The 14,765-nt window shown below is 38.9% G+C and overlaps 1 protein-coding gene across 1 annotated transcript in view; it reads right to left on the bottom strand.

Moving 5' to 3' along the window:
- Positions 1-747: 747 nt before the first annotated feature.
- Cox7c (cytochrome c oxidase subunit VIIc) overlaps positions 748-14,765 on the bottom strand; it is a 66,941-nt gene continuing 52,923 nt past the window's right edge. The window contains 1 exon segment of the mRNA NM_001163460.1: positions 748-944. The gene's annotated coding sequence lies outside the window, so the exon portion shown is untranslated.

The raw sequence follows: 14,765 nt of genomic DNA, 5'->3' as shown, positions 1-14,765 counted from the left end.
GCCATGGCCAGCGCGCTCTATAGTCGCGCTGCTTTCTCTATTTTCTCGCTCTTTTAAGAAGTCTAACCTTACCTCTATGCTTTGCGTGCGACTCCTGCCGCTTCGATCATCGTCTCGTCGCGCGTGAGTGTGTGCGTTGTCTGTGTGTATGTGTGAGTGAATGTGTTGTTACGCGCGTACTGTGCTGGGCACATGCTGCGTAGTGTGTGTGCATGTGCACTATCAAGAAAACCTTTTCTTTATAACATACATCAAACAGTGTATTTTCTATTGTCACAGACGAATAATCATATACGGTTATGATTTGTAGGTTAGAGTGGTGTTGAAAAAATTAAAAACGGCTGCATGCATGCGAGACGTTTCCCGCATGAGCCAAGGTTCTGCTCCTCGACAAGAGAGAGGAACGCGGTTCCTTGATATGTTTTGAGTGCCTGCTCCTCGAATTTCGACTAGCTGCTACTCAAAGGTAATGGTGGAGCAGCTCCACGACTTTGGAAGCGCTGCTGCATGAATCTTCTATTAGTGTAGGAAAACAGAACGACAGATGAGAACGTCTATTTACTTGTCACCTGAATTTTTATTTCAGTAAACTTGATCAAAATGAAATTTTCGTTTGACAAAGCGGTAAATTCTTAACGTAAATTGGCTTAAAGTTTAAAAATCAAATATGCAATTTAAAAAATAATGTAATCTTTGTATATGTAGTATCAAAAATTAATTTCAATTGGAAAAGATGAAGACTAAAAATTAATTGTTCAAAATATAATTTATTTTTTTTCAGTGTATTTTGACAGTTTAGATAACATCAACATTGAATTTGAACAATATTAAAGATGACAAAGGTTATATTTTTATTAGCCATAGAATAAATTGTTTTATTACAACTTTGATGATCTTTAAATTAAATTTTGCTAGACTGGCATAGCTGACTTCCATTGTTCCATCTGAAAAAGTAGAATAATTATTAAGAATGCACGTAACATAGAAATAATACATAAAACATGAAAACCAAAACTTTATTAGTCTATTTGGTATTTTTTAAGTTATGAAATGACATATGTTATAAATGTGATAATATTTGTACTCAGGTCGCGAATGCGAGTGCGATCTCGACCTTAATACGAATATAATAGAAAATAAATTTTTACAATTTGAACCTGTTCAACAAATAAAAGTCATCGCAAACTGATGTACTAATATTGAATTTTTAAAGCGTACTATTAATTTTTTGAGTACCATATTTGGTTAGAGGGTCTAAGCTTGAAAATAAACTTGCGCGCCGTTAATAGTTCAAGGTTTGATGTTGCCAAAACAAGAACTAAAACCGAATAATATAGTATGAAACGGTCACCACTCTTCTTGGTCTTGGGTGCATTGATAATATGAATGATTTTAATGATTGATGAAAAGTATTGCACATTTTCTGACTTGCGCCGTAATTCTGACGCCAGATCAAGTATATTGAATTGATTTTAAGCTGATTTATTTTAATAATTATAAAGAGGCTCGGGATACCAGGTAATGGAAGATTATCCCAGCTGTGGCTAGCTGCTCAGCTGTGGCCCGGAATATCAGCGGAAAGAGTGGGGGAGCGAAAGAAGCGTGTGTATTTGCTAGAATAAAGTCAAAAGTATATAGTTTTTTTTTAAATTTAAATTAATGTACACTGCGGAGCTAGTGTGGGGTATTACAAGTGCGGGATTAGCAGCACGAGACGATGCGAGACAAGTTACCACAAGCCGTAGACGATTACTGCAACCGCGCGAGATTTAAAAGTCTGTCCATAAAAAGGATGACCTAACTACTAAGGAATGGAATAAAATTTATGAAATAAGCTAAATATTTGAAAAAAGCTTCTTGTACAAATGTGAATTTTCCATATTTTTAGATCTGAGGACCGAAAAAAAAATTATTTCTTTGTGCTCTTGGAATCAATGAAAAATCATGAAAAATAGCCATTTTTCACGAAAAATCAGCTTACTTAATTACGTGAGTGATATAAACGATTGTTAACATTTTCAAAGCATTTAATATTCCTTTTTTGATTAAAAATTAACAAAAAAGTCATACTTAAATTCTGAAAAAAATGTTCCGCCCCGAAAAATTATTAGAAACCCGCATTTTACACGAAAAATCTGCATTTCGAATAGGTAAAGTGATATAAACGTTTTTAATTACTTCCAAATCACTAAGTTTCATTTTCTTTTCTGTTAAAAATTAAGGGGACAATAATATTCAAGGGCAGGAAAAATTGTCTGTTTCGGAAAATCAGCGGGAACCCGCATTGTACACGAAAAATCAGTATTTCGAATAGGTAAAGCGATATAAACGATTTTAATTACCTCCAAATCATTAAGTATCAATTTTTTTTGTTAAATGATTAAAGGTCAATTATATACAAGGTCTGAGAAAATTTTCCGGCCTAGAAAATCAGTGTTAATCTGCGTTAATCCGCGTTTAAGGTAGAACGTCCAAAAAACAAAACACTAGATATATCCAAATAAAACTTTTTGAAGGCTATTTAAAAACTTTAAATATACCTTGTCCAAAAATTTCAGACCTGGTTACCGACCAATATTTTGAGAAAAAGTAAGTTAAAAATTCTTATTTTAACACAGGGCTTTATGCAAGTCGTATATATAAACAGATTAATATTCGCATTAGTTTACACAAACGTTACAGATCAAACTGGAAAACTAGAATGTAATAGAATGAATTTCGGTCTTCTGATGAACCGCAGATAAATATAGGAATCCGAACTTATTAAAAAATTACTTGGCGTGAAAATGAAAAAAGTGATTCTTTCCTAACCTATGAGTGTGACTCTCAAGTGTCATGCAGGCGTTCGAATGTAAGTTAAACGACGATAAAAATATAAGTTAACATATTATATCATATACTAGAGCTTGAACAACGCGCTTTGCGCGTCCTAACCTACAAGACGTTTAGGCTTTCTGACTTAAAGACATGCGCACTACATGAGCCAATCACAAAACGTCTATCTTGGCTTCACAACATCTGGTCATGACTTTTTCATATAGGGATTAATGAAAAAACGTTATAAATATTACTTAAATATTTTAAACAATATGCTCACATTTATTTCCACTCTCAGTTGACTAGAGATTCGCGTGCGATCTACCTTAACACGAAAAATCAGTCCTGTTGAAAATTTTATGCTCAGACATAAGATTTTACATATATATAGTACTCTTACATAAGATATTTAGTAAACTAGCAAAATCCAATCGCCATGCACGTCAAATATCAGTTTTATTTATGTAAAAAATGTTCAAGAGCTTTTTTTAGAATTTGAAGTATTGAACTTTGTTCATCTTAGATTGATAAAAAGATTTACCATTAATTTTTTATCTTCAGTCGAAACCTAGTGCGCAAGAGACTTTTGTAAGTAACCCCATTATTAAGTGTTTTTTTTTTGCAATATTTTATTAAATAATTTATACAAATTGCTCAAAATTCAGGTTTTTCTCTTTTTTATATCAAAATGAGTGCAACATTTAAGAAAATATAACAATTAAATAAAAAAGTTAAAATTTTTTGTAAAACCCCAACTTAAACTCTTTACCATTTAAATTTAAATATTAAATATTAAATGTTGGCACCATCGTAACCGAATATTTACATCTGTCGACCAATCACGTTGAGCACGGTACACAACCAGGGGCGAATTGGCTTTTTCAGACTCATTATCACCCTCTTTTGAAAAAGCCAACTTCTGCTTCTAGTTGTGTAATGTACTATTATTCTTAATGGGTAGGTAAGCTCCTGTATAAAATCATATCTTATATAAGAACTTGCTTAAGAACTTGTATAATATCTCGTGTAAAATATTGTGCAAGATATTACATAAAATCTTGAGTAAATTATGAAAAACAAAATATTTTTTCTTAATGTATAAGCAAGCTCCTTATATTAGATCTTGCATAAGAAAAAAAAGACAACAGATCTTTTATAGGATCGGTTGTAAGATCTTATATCAGAACAAAAAACCGCTGTCAATTCTTTGGCACGTAGCTTCCTTCAACGTTAGGTATTGATTCAATATCAATAGTACATTATGCTCGCATCGCTCGGACAGTAAACCCATCCGTGGAAATAATCTACGACTTCAGACCCGTGATGCAAAAAGTCCGCGTGCTACAAAAAGTACATTTTGTAAAACATGCACAATTTCCGTGTTTTTTAGACCTAAAAAGCGGCTCTAAAGCGACCTTTTTTCGATAAGGCTAAAAAAAGCAGACAAAATTAACCATTTGCCCACTTTTTGAAAAATTTGTAAAAATGATTAAAACATGTACTGATACACACACGCGCGCGCTCACACACACACACACCCATACACACATGGGCATGCGGAGACGCCGCTTTCCAGGAAAAAATAACAAGATGTAATGAAGGATTCGTACGCGTTAAGGTCGCAGTCGTACACATTTACAGCTGCTATGCTTCTCCTAACGCATCGATAGAACAATTCAGAAAACTGTTGGACCGGCTAGTACAGGATGCTGTAAAAAGAAAACCGGTACTGATAGCAGAGAATTTCAACGCCTGGGCAGTAGAGTAGGGCAGCCAAAGGACGAATGAAAGAGGACGAGCGCAATCGGAAGCATTCGCCCTCCTTGACTTGGTCTTAGTTAACCAGAGATGTTCCTACATATTTCAAAGAGGAGACGAAGGGTTTATCATAGATCTCAGTTTTGTTAGCAGCTGCCTGATTGGCTTAGTTAGATCGTGGAAGGCGAGCGAATATTACACAAATAGTGACTACCAAGTGATAATAATAGAGATAGGAATATCAAAACAGAGATCCAACGGGAGGGCAACGACGAAAAGAGTCAGTTGTAAAACGAAGGATTATGATAAGAAGACATTTCTGCTGGCTCTAGAAGAAATACAGCTGTTTGGATCTGCGAATGATAAGGTCGAGCGGGTAATGGGAAATATTACTTGAACCTGCGACGGAACGATACCGAGAAGGGCTCCCAATGATAGACGACCGCCAGTATACTGGTAAAATAACGAAATTAACGCTGCCCGCAGCGAGTGTCATCGAACCAGAAGACGGGAATAGCGGGTTTGGAAGAAATACTACAAGACTGATCGAGGTAGAGAAGTAGTAGACGCCCTAAACAAAGAAATAAAGGATGCTTAACGGATACTCAAGAAAAAAAATCCGAGAAAATAAACGACGGTGTTTTAAAGAGTTACAGGACGAGGTTGAGCTGGATACCTGGGGGCGACCGTACAAAGTAGTAATAAAGAAGATAAATGGAGGTTATATTCCCCCTTATAAGAGCCCGGAATTGCTGGACCGTATTGTGACCACGCTGTTTCCCCTTCAACTGGAAGTAACAGCAACCCCTGAAGCGAAGGCGAATGACGAAACCATTCCAACAATCACCACAGAGGAATTACTAGCTGCATGCGAAAAAATTGGGAACAACAAGGCTCCAGGCCTGGATGGCATACCCAATATTGCATTAAAGCTATACAGGCATGCCCCAATGTCCCTGTAGACCTGTACAATTCATGTCTCGAAGAAGGGACATTTCCTAAGAACTGGAAGAGCAACGCCTGGTAATACTACCAAAAGGAGATAAACCACCTAGAGAAGCTGCCTCATACAGACCACTCTGCATGCTGGACACCCCGGGAGAAATTTTAGAGCGCATAGTCGGCGTTAGAATGGACTAAGTCATTGAAAAAACAAGTTCGACTAGCGGAATATCAATACGGCTTCAAGAAAAAACGTTCCACGCCTGACGCCGTAAGCTTAGTAGTCGACACCACTAGAACTGCAATAGAAGGAAAGAGATGGAAAGGAGAAGCCAAGAAGTACTGTACTATTGTTACACTGGATTTTAAAAATGCGTTTTACTCAGCCAGCTGGGACAAGATACACGAGGCACTACGGAAAAAAGCATATATAAGAAGGATTATGTCTGACTACCTGAAAGATAGAAACCTTTTCTATCACACAGAGAACGGCACGAAAACCTATCAAGTAACCGGAGGGATCACACAAGGGTCAGTGCTTGGTCCATCAGCTGTCAAAAGTTTATAGGAGAAGTGCATTGCGGATCGCTTCTGCCTACCGAACAGTATCAGAAGATGCAGTGTGCGTTATCTCAAGTATGCCACCTATTGACCTTCTAGCAATAGAACGAAAGAATACATACGAAGAAAGCTGGCGTGGTGACAATACTCAAAAGAAAGTTTGGAAATTCGTGAAACAAACCCTAGCTGAGTGGCAAAGACCATGGGACTCCAGTGGAAAGGGGCGATGGATGCACCGCCTCATACCACGTATTGTTGGCTGGACCAATAGACGACACGGGGAAGTGAATTACTACCTTGCGCAGTTTTTGAGCAGACATGGGTGCTTTCAAGCCGCTTCAAGACAGAGGACAATCCAAATTGTCCAGTATGTTTGGAAGCAAACGAAGATGCGAAGCATGACTTCTGTGGCTATTCGCGATACGAAATGAAACGAGAATAACTCGAGTGTTACCTTCAGATTAGGGTGACTCCTGAGTCAATGATGACAGCTATGCTAGCGTCGAAGGATTGCTGGTTCACAGTAAACAACTACGTAAGGACCATTCTCAAGAAGGTTAGAAATGACGAAGAGAATAGAAGGGAAGGACAAGGCGAAACAGCTGAGTAGAACTGTTGCCAGAAGAAGGTCACTAAGTAGTAGATACGAAATGTTCCTCGGACTGATACAGAGGAACGTATCTCAGAGAGTTGAGCTCTTACTCCCCTGTCCGATGCAGAGGAATGTAGGTGTCGGGGTTGAGTCTGTCCAGAGGATGACCGGTCGATGCTGCTCGAAGTAGACGGCTGGACGATGCAGAATAAAGAAGACGGCAGGACGATGCAGAATGAAGAAGACAAATTTAATCCTGAACTTCTAATCACCTTAGTGGATGGGGGATGTATGGAAATGTCAAACTTCAAAGGAGAAGCCAAAAAGGCTAGTTCATGGGCCCCACAGAAGTATTGTTCAACGTTAGTATCTGTGGGGATCCAGTGTCGAAAGGCCACTTTAGCAGAGCTTGCTCTGCCTACGCCACATAAAAAAAAACACACACACATGCACAACAATATTTTATTTATTAGACCTATAAATTTAGTTAAAGGAAGCTACGTGCCAATGAATCGGCAGCGGTTTTTATGTTGTCATCGTTACTTTTATTTTTTTAGTGATGATTTTTATTTAAAAAAAAATGATTTTTAACCTTAAACTTTTACCCAAGCATCAACAATGTATTGTTGAGTTAATTTTCCTAAATTTAGGCAAGGATTAAAATCGTTTCTAATGCTGAATTAATGACAGTAAAATTGTAGCATTGATATATTGATTTTGTTACTTTTATTTTTCATCTTGGGCATCCATCCAAAATCTCTATTAGGATACATAAGTGGATGTTTACTAATGTACGGTATATTATTAGGTGCTTTATGTTTTTAATATGTACATACATCCCGATCCAGGTGGTTGACCATTTTCACCTACAAATACCACAGCTACTTCATCCCATTTAGCTGCGTTTAATTTACTTTTATCATGATTAGAATTGCGTGTTAAAATACATATTCTTTACTATTGAACTCAACGTTGTTGTTTTTCAAACGATTTTGTTCTTTCATTTCGACTTGGTGCATCATTTTGTATGATTTAGCGTCCATGTTTACTTGTCAAAAAAATTATCCAATCCCTTGAATAGCATTAAAGAACATGACACATTAGTTGATAATAGTGATTGCGAGGCGATTTCATTATTAAATATGTATGTTGCTTATATCTTCTGGCTTCGTTTTCGTCTGAATGTAAAGTATAAATATTGTGAAAAATTTGACTACTTATTCGAATAACTTGAAGGCCTTTCCCGAAAAGAGCGTTAAATCTAGCTCTAAAACTTGCGAAGGCAGGTGCGAAGTGGTTATTTTATTTAAGTCGCGAATTAAACTTTTCTCAATTAATTAAATATATTAATAATTATATAACTCTCTATCTTATGCAGAAAAAGTAGATAAACAACGAGGTTATTTTAAAGCGTTTGTTTTGCAGGTAAGAAATCATCTGATCACGCTATAAATTAGGATTTTAAAACTCCATTATAGTATGAAACAATATACCCAGGGCCGGTTAAATCAGCCTAATAGTTTTTGCAACAAAGAATTGTTAATTAAGTCCCACGAAAAAATTGACGTTATTTTCGCGTTCATGCCAGGCTTATAATTTTGAATTTTAATTGGCACCGATTTTTCTATACCTTCCTGGACCTCTAAACTATAATACACAATAGGTATAATAAGCAATTTTTCATTTTTATTAACTTTTTACACCATGAAACGGTCCGGTTTATGTTAGCCGCGAACGTTAAGTTCTGTGCCCGAGTATTTGTTACAGAAGATATAAGCACACCCGACGAATGTAGTTAATCTCCAAGGATCATCTGACACTACGGGTGATGATCAATGGCCTGTGAAATTAAGAGATGCTTCGGGAGGAACCACTATCTCACGTTCACATCTATGCATTACCGACTCAAGGCAGAGATCCGCAGTCCTGTCCATGAAAGAGAAAAGGGTGGGAGGTAGATAAAATCAGATTGAAAAGAGAAGAGAATCATTTATATATTTGTGCATAATGTACAGAAGATCGCAAACTGATATTCTATTTGGAGAGAGGGATAATCCCCCGGATAACCTTTCGAGAGCGCTATGCTCGTTGCATACTAAGTATCCGGACAATTAGTCGGTAGATGACGCAACCTTTTCGACTTAGCTGCCGGGGGCCACCACCTCTGTGCGGAAGTAGTGCCCATTTCTATCTCTTTTTTTACGACACTATATCCTATACCTACATTTTTTCCACCCTGAGAGACTTCTCTGGTGAGGACCATATTTTCAGACACGCACCTTGCTGGTTAAGCCAGCACTCTCTGCTCCCGAGAGGGCATCGGGTCCGTCTCTCAGTTTAGCTTTCCCCAGAGAAGGTCCCGTATTATAGACTAGCTTCACACCGGTATGGCCGGTGCTCCCTGCCTAATGCATCGAGCTGGCTACCTTAATTCCTGCCTTACCTTCGGTCCCTACCACTAAAGGAAAATTCCGGGGAAAAACCTGCCTTGAAATAGCCGGAGTCTTGGGAAAGAAACTAAGAAAAAATCCGAGTGACTTTACCGGGAATCGAACCCACGACCCCTTTAGCGAACGTGTTTCGGACGGCTAGGGCGTGAACCTTAACCAACTGAGCCACGGACGCTCTTCGGAGCTCCTTATATACCCGGGGATATCTCTCTCTCTAATGCTTTATACTCGCACGCCATCTACCTGCGGTCAGGTGGGTTATTAATAGTCGACGCTAGCGCCATATGGTCGAAAACTTGCCACTATCGGTGAGTTATCCGTTGCTGTTCTCTTACCTGCCAGGTGGGCCAGCCATCTCAGCCATTTCTAAAAGTTGAAAAAATTTTTCTTATAAATAACTCGAAACTCTCTTATAAATAAAACTCAAAGAAAAAAAGTTCTCGGAAAATCGCTTCTGTTAAAGAAAAATGCGTTTAATTTGGTAAAATAGGTGCTGAGATACTAAACGTCAAAGATCGAGATTGTTTGCGGTATAACTATGATTGTTGTAACAATAAAAAAAAAATACCACCAGATAGGTTTTTCCGAGAACTTTTTGTATGTGTTTTAAAATATAAGATCGCCCTTGTGCATGAAGTAGGAAAAATCAATGAATGTTGTAGCGATAGCGTTCGGCGCGTTAAATCTGAGGAGAGTAGGGATAGAGTACGAAACTTGAAATCGATGTTTCCAATTGAGAGCGGCGAGTAATAAGAGAAATTCCTTTTTCAGAGTGGCGTCTCGATTGACTAAAAAGACGAGGACAGCAAGGGCATATAGATTGGTGGGATAAAGTTCTGAATTTGCGTTCTACCGTAAGTATAATTATGTAACTGAAGAGCCACAGCACGTAGCAGTCGTGGACAAACATCATCTGTCACGTAAGGCTGACAAATACTGCTATAAACCATCAGCACTCTCGGTAAACTATTTGCAAGATTTGCCGTGCAGACAGAAATTTTGGGGGAGTTGTGTGGTAAAGCGATAAGCAGTGTTCTCGGAGTAAACATATTTACTGCTACTACTGGACAAAAACCATGTAAAATTCATCCGTTATCATCATTGTTATTGTTTTGTAGATTTACAAGATCTTTAGCAGACACCTAAGAAATAAATTTTTCAGGGTACCCCTTCCAACTCACAAAATACTTCTTCTTTTCTTTGCCCTACTGGTCGATATAAAAAACGTCGACATACAAATCTTTGCTCACTCTACTCAGCTGCTGTTCGTAAAAATAGCCGTCAATTTTTTCACCCTCTAGATCCTCCAGTGTGTAGACGGGTGTCTGTCTCCTTGTATCGACCTTTATAATCCTAAATAATTCCAGAGTCCAGCCACCTTCGTATGCTTTTCGAAAGGCTGTCTGAGCACGACTGAACTCGAACCAAGTCTTGAAAATTATATTTATGGGTATAGCGTGACTGCGTCATTTGCGCTATGCTACGAATTATTGTATGACTGTACAATACGGTCCAGCACGTTAATGTAGCGTCTTATATTGAGATGTGTGAAGTAGCCCCATATTCGCTCTTCAAAAGTTCTGATAAAACGCCCGGCGATTGCTGCCTTAACGTCGGGGTCTTGCACAGCACAGTAAATAATGTTTCTTTTTTTCAACAAATTCTGCACTTCACGTCCAATGAATTCCTTGCCTTTGTCCGTTTGAAAGTATATAGGCTGTATGCCATCGTTTCGCTGTATCGAATGCTGTATCGACCAGCCTGTCTCATGCTCCATCCACGTGAGTCATTGTGCTGCTTTGAGCGGTTGGTTATTGGCTCGACGATAGCCACCCGACGGTATAATATTGATTGTATATTTTTTCAAAAACTGTTTACGGTACACACGCATACACGACGACGCATAGTGGCATACTCTAAGAACGGATCTGTCAAGTCGCATTCGATAAATGTCTTTCTGAAGGCAAGACATGCTAGCCTCAATATCTTAACGTCCTGCTTATACTTGATGATATCGTTTTGAAAATCAAAAATGTAATTTTGTTCTTTTCTATCGGCGTACCACTCTAAGAATGTTTTTCGCTCCTCGACACCCATCGAGTCGGGTGAGTAGCTCTCTACAGGCGGCATCTCACCCACATAGTTCTGATTCTCCGATCTGTTCAATAAGTGGGGGAATGTTCCCTTCTCAATACCGCCGCCGCGTCCGTAAGCTTTCGTTAAAGCGCTCAAAGCCAAATAATTTAAACTATCGAGAAACTTTATGTGGGCAAACTTCATCATAATTATTTTTGACCTGTTTAGAATTACGGAAGGCATTTCACGGAAATCTTTGCGCCCCACTAAATATTTCAGCACGAACTCTGCGTCGAATCCTTAAGCATTGTGCGCGATACAGATCACGTCTGCAATATTTTTTCTAAGATTCAAGGCTAAATCTACTATCTGTTTCACCGGATCGTCCTTGAACACATGCTCTCGCACCCCGCAAAAATTACACGACTCAGAAATATTTTCGTTATCCAGACATGTACTACATACCTGCTGTACTACACACAGATTGTCAACGTGTATATGTGTCTGATCATCACCCAATACGGGCTCCGACTGTTGTGTCTCGAAATCGTAAAATAAGTATAAAGTCTGTTTTTTCGTGGTGGTACTGGCCGCCTGCTGACGCTTTTCAGCTATGGGCCGCATAAAACAAAGATGACCGATTGGCTGCATCAGCTTACAAACTTTTCAAAAGACTGTATCGCAAATATGAGATGTTGTATCATTACTGGGGATTCTAATCGCTCTACAACACTTTGAACAAATTTTTAAACTGACACATACTGTATGATTCTTATTGAATGACCTTGGTTTCAGATGATTCGAAAGACACATTTGACTGAAAAAGATTCTATTACAGTGTGGACACACCACATGCCTGTCGGCTTGGTCACGTTCACAAGGCGGTTTCTGCAGATAACTACAACACTTGTTCAGACACCTATGATTCTTTTCATTTGTTACTTTTTTATTGCAAGGTATGCAATACCCCCTACTGCCGGCCGCAGCTACCAAGTTCAAAATAGGCTGATAATGTCGGCTACTCTCGTAATACATAATACGCAGAGTATACCTAACAGTATTACCGACATTATGAACATATTCCGATTCATCGTGTATAGGCTTTTCACCTCGAGCAAAACCTTGAACTGAATAGACTACTATTGCAACGTCTAAACACGCGTAGTATTCTTGAAAAAGTTTTATCTTAGGTATACCACGACCGGTCTCGGGTATAACAACTCTAGCACTGTTAACGGTTTTATAGCCTTCTCTTTTTGCCATTTGCCATTACATTTTCTGATTCTGTCCCACATTTTCTGCAGATACCCCGTACGAACGTGACCGCGGATAGCATGCATATGCGCGCAAACAAGCGATCGAGGCAGACAGAGATTATCCATATTTTGGATGAAGAAAATAGACCGTTTAAAAGTGGTTTCAGAAATGAGCAAAACCCGAACAGCCCTTCGAGGCATTGACACACTATTAACATTGACTAACAGTGTATTATCAATCTCAAAGTCCGTGTTTCTCTGTGTTACACTCTGCATTATCTCTGACATTTCAAATGCGCTCAGTTCTCGCACTCATCTATACGAAATCCACATTACGCCCTGTCTGAACTGTCTCTGTTTATTGTTATACCGACAAAGTCATAGGGTGTTGTGGTTTCGCACACATACCTGTACAGATCATGCATAGTGAGCTCTAGCCACTCTACGACGTTTGCATTCTATGGTGGCCGTCTGATGATGATCAGTGCCTCACCATTATTCAGACGGTAAAACGGATTATATTTCGTAAACTCCCGATGAATAATTATGTGCTGTCTCGGAGGCTGTTCAACGCCAGCGCCCTCCTGCAACCATAATGCTAATTTATATTTTTTATTAATTTCCACACTTTACATTTTACTCTTGTGGTAATATGCATGTGAGGGGGCTCTTACATTCATCGTCATCATCAGTATCACAAGATACACCCTCTGTGCTACTGTGTCCTGATGTTTCATCAACTACCGATTCGGTGGCTGAGGTTGAACCGACTGAGAAGGAGCAGAAGAAAGTAGTAGAGTCAGACGATGAGGACGATGCATCAGAGACTTCTGTGTCATTGTCATCATTATAATCCTCGTTAATTCCCTCGTCATCTTTTTTTTAAGCGTGGTTATCGCATGCACCCTAGATGGCGCTGGCTCAACCTGCGATGTATCGACATCCATAGCCGTGGTAGCAGCATTCGTGACGATTGATTCTGTCAGTGTCTTAGCAGCAGTAGCAGCAGTAGCAGCAGTAGTAGCAGCAGTAGTAGTAGCGTCATTGGAACTACCTGTATCTGCTGAGGCTATGTCAGCTGATGTCTCGTCAGCTTCCATCTTGACAACTACGGCAGTAACACCAGTCGTGTCTGCTGCTACTGCTGTGAGGTCCAATGGCGTCTCATTGGCCTCCATTTCGACGACTGAGGGTTTCTGCTCCCCCTCCTCATCATCTAGTTGTACGAGCGCAATCAGCGCATCTCCTTCAGTGGCAGAAATCAGTTTATCAAGATCTGTGCATTCAGATTTCACGATCAAAAATACGCTCACAACGAACTCTTGCACATGCTTTACAAGAGAGAGAGAGAGAGAGAGAGAGAGAGAGAGAGAGAGAGAGAGAGAGAGAGAGAGAGAATCTTACCAAGAATTTGCTGATATTGCTGCACAATAGTTTGAACTTGCCAAGCAGTCTGCATGTCACGACTCACGATAGACTCGCCGAAAGCACGGATAATATCTACCTCGCTCTCCAACAAGCCACGATTAAATAAGTACATAATAGTACGCAGACCATATAATTTAGTACGTATAAACGCTTGTACTAGCTAAATATCAGCACTTTTCAAGATAAAATATCTAATCTAGTAGTATAAAGAGGGATTATCTGCGCATTTATACGCTGAATGTCTATAAAACTAAAATTTGTTAGTCTGCATCCGTCGGTTGGCGGATACGCTCGTTCTTCACTTATAAAGACTGTTTCGGTTTATATTTATGTAAGTACCTCGTGTAGATGTGTATGCGCGCTAGCGCGCGTGTGTGTCTGTGCGTGTGTGCGTGTGTGTGTGTGAAGCGTTGCTCCTACATAGTATATAGTATAAACTGATTCCTAAAATGTATTGTTTTGACTCGTGATTGAGTGCATCGTATAGCTATTGGACTGTACGTAAAAAAGTTGTTATGTTGCAAAAATATCTGATCAATAGTTTCACAGATTTGGCCCCCTCATTTCGGAGATTTGTACCTGCACGTATTAGGCTAGTAGAAGCCCGAGGAGGTGTACTCGAGATTATTTTTTCAAAGGCCATTATGTCGTAGCGAGAGAAAAAACCGCTGCCAATTCATTGGCACGTAGCTTCCTCCAACTAAATTTATAGGTCTAATAAATAAAATAATGTTTTAATATACAGTATAATCTGCTTGTTTGACTACATTGTTTTAGAGATATAAGGAATCAAAAAATTTTCAAAAAAAATTGAAACCTTGATATCTTAAGAACCATAGGGGTTTGAAAGCTGCGCAATGAACTTAGCCAAAACACATAAAATAC

Source organism: Nasonia vitripennis (assembly GCF_009193385.2).
Source record: "Nasonia vitripennis strain AsymCx chromosome 5 unlocalized genomic scaffold, Nvit_psr_1.1 chr5_random0002, whole genome shotgun sequence".
NCBI lineage: Eukaryota > Metazoa > Arthropoda > Insecta > Hymenoptera > Pteromalidae > Nasonia > Nasonia vitripennis.
The sequence above is the reverse complement of the archived record's forward strand: the minus strand, read 5'-3'. Positions and strand labels throughout refer to the sequence as shown.